Genomic DNA, 3,115 nt, shown 5'->3' on the forward strand with positions numbered 1-3,115 from the left:
CGTCGCCTCCCGTCGACCCCGCCGCCCCACCCGCAGCCCCGCCGCCCCTCGCCGCCCTCTCCCGAAGCCCGCCGGAGCCCCGCCGACCCCGTCGGATCCCGCCGGACCGAGGTAGCCGCCGTGCCGGTTTTCACCAAAAAACCATGCGGTTTTCTTTTAGAAACCCTAGGTTATTTTTTTATATAGATCGGTTTATTTTTTTCTTTTCGGTTTAGTTAGTTACCGAACGTTCGCCGGTCCGTTCGTTTTAACGAACGCGTTCACCGATTAGCCGCAGTTAACGAACATCCGTTCGTTAAACTGTTCCTCGGTTTTATTTTTCTCGGATTTTCCGCGATTATTCCAGATCGTGATTTCTGATCTGTTTTTCGTTTTAGTTTACCTTTTCGCTCGTTTATCGGAATCAGGCGATTCAAGCGCCTAGAGTTTGGTCTCGAAATTCTCTTTCCGCCTAACCAACTCAAACAAGTTTTTGCTACTGTAAAATTTGACTTAGATCCAAATTAGTAAACGAAGCCTGTTTCTTTCGCCGTTTGACTTTCGTTGCTTCGTTTGATTTGATTCTTTTTGCAAACCGGAGTTCTTAAGTTGAACTTTCTGGTTAGATCTTTTATTTGAGTTTTACCTGTGCATTATTTAAGTGCTTACTGTATGCTTGTTTGTTTGCGATAGAGTACCCGGAGTGCGCCGCTTGCTACTTCGAATCTCTAGGTTTCACGGATCATCAGCAAGGCAAGTAACACTTTGATCATACCTCTTTACTACCCAGTTTTATTGCATTAGATCAACCCTCAAACATTGCATGGTTAGGATCTAATTTAAACTGTGGGAATCGGGAAGTAGTTGAGGTAGTACCTATTACCTGTTTTACTATCAAACCTTTGGGAGTTACTTCTACGTTTGGTCATATTGCTATGCTATGCTAGTAGACGTGGATTGGGTGAGTGTATCCATGACAGATGTGAGATTGTTAATTTAATGGTTTACTTAAGGTGGCAACTTAAACACACATCTGGGTGGATTGAGGCACCTGGGTATCCCAGTGATTGCCTGTTTTCTTTTGGACCGCCATCCAGGCTCAAAGGGATCATGAGATTATTCATGCTAGAAACTTCCGTGTGCAGCCACAAGCTATTATGGGCTCTAGCATAGTTGATTAAGTTGTGTGAACTCTTACAGTGGTAGACTAGCAGATGTAGGGGAAAGTAGGTGTAACTGTCTACCCATTCATAAGGTGCAAACACTTCTGAAAGACTGTGTCTCGGTCATCCGTTTCTCAAACACCCTGTAGTGCGAGAATCAAGCGGAGGCGATTGAGTCTTGTGGGGAAAAGTGCACAAACCTCTGCAGAGTGTATAAACTAATCATGGTTAGCCGTGTCCCCGGTTATGGACATCTTGAGTATCTAGTACTTGGATTATCATGTGAATCTCATCATGTTACTTTAATTAATTTTGTTGGGTTAAGGATGATACTTAATTGGGATTGAGATGCTGTCAACCATCTCAATGTTTCACAACCACCATGATAGTTAAATAAAATTTATTCCTTTGTAGTAGGGAAAAATTGGCATTTTGCAAAACTGTAAAGATAGAGCTTTCCACCAGCCAAATGTGCATGTAGTGATAGCATCATTCTGTTCATTACTCTCTATGTGTTACATTTGCCAGCATATTCCATGTGCTGACCCGTTTTCGGGCTGAAACGTTTCATGTTGCAGACTTTTCAGACGACGAGTAAGGTGCCTTAGGTCGTGGTCTTATACTCAGTGATGCCATTGGAGTTGATGGACTCACTTATCTTCCAAGTCTTCCGCTGTTATCGTTTTAGATGGCCTTAAGCCATATTTTTCATACTTATTTCTCTCTTGAGATACTCGATGTAATAAGTGTGTGATTGCTACTCTGTTATAAATCCTCCAAGTACTGTGCGTGTCAGCATTACTGATCCAGGGATGACATTGGTGCACGGTAGATCAGACTGTTTGAGGTCTGGTCGCTGCAAAGGTGGTATTAGAGCACACACTGACTGTAGGACACGACCACTAAGCTTAAACCCTAGATCACTACTCTCTTCTCATTTCTGACTCCTCTCCATTTTCTACTCTTTTAGGAATGGCGGATGCAAGGAACAAGTTCATGCAACCGGATGAAGATACACCTTTTGGACGACACTTGAAGGAAGTCACTAAGTACCTGAACATCGGAATACCAAGCTTCACCGGGACTTACAACGCCACACTAGCAGAAGAGGAGCGCTGGAAGATTCAAGTTCAAGTTCCAGGAAGGACGTTTACGCCAGTCACTGAGCCTATAGAGTTTTCCATTGATGCACCAACCTGGAGTTTAGGGAAGAGCATGGCAGCCCACATCACTATGGGACGCATTGGAGAAGTCTACCATAGGGAGCTTAAGGATACTATTTATCAGATTTGTGGATGCCGAGATGAGCAATGGGAGATGACCAGCACCAAGAAGGATGGATCAATTGCAGCTTTCATCCAGGAGCAAAACCACACATTCGTCGCCAGGAGAACCAGATGTGCGCAGACATGATAGATTTGAAGAAGGCATTGACCAAGATCACGGAGTTGGAGGAAGAACTCAAGTCTACGCGCGATGGATATGAGGAGGAAATCGTCGCACTGGTGGAGAAGAATGACGACCTGATAAAGAAGATCGGACTATTCATGGGAGACCCAGCACCAGGAGGAGAAGACGATGATTGCGCTTGCCCGGATAACTACATCATCATCGACGACACCGACTCGGACCCCAGTGAAGATGATTTTGTTGATGAAGCTGGAGCAGAAATCATGGAGTCTTCGACCGATCAAAACTTCTAGTAGACCACCATAATCAGTAGTAGTATTCCCCCATGTATATAGTATAGTCCGAGCACTTGGTAACGATAGTTAGATCGATTGTATGCCTTGTTTGAATTGATTGAGTGATATTGATTGTGTTTGTCTCATGAGCATATGGGTAGTGTTTTCTCTCTAGACCTCATTCTATTCTAAATTCTCATCTTTTCTAAACCTATCAGATGCCTCCGAGACGCGACACCGGATTTGTTTTCCCACCGGAGATCACTCAGTTGATTCAGCAGCAGAATG

The sequence above is a fragment of the Triticum aestivum genome, chromosome 1D (genome assembly GCF_018294505.1).
Source record: "Triticum aestivum cultivar Chinese Spring chromosome 1D, IWGSC CS RefSeq v2.1, whole genome shotgun sequence".
Taxonomy (NCBI): Eukaryota; Viridiplantae; Streptophyta; class Magnoliopsida; order Poales; family Poaceae; genus Triticum; species Triticum aestivum.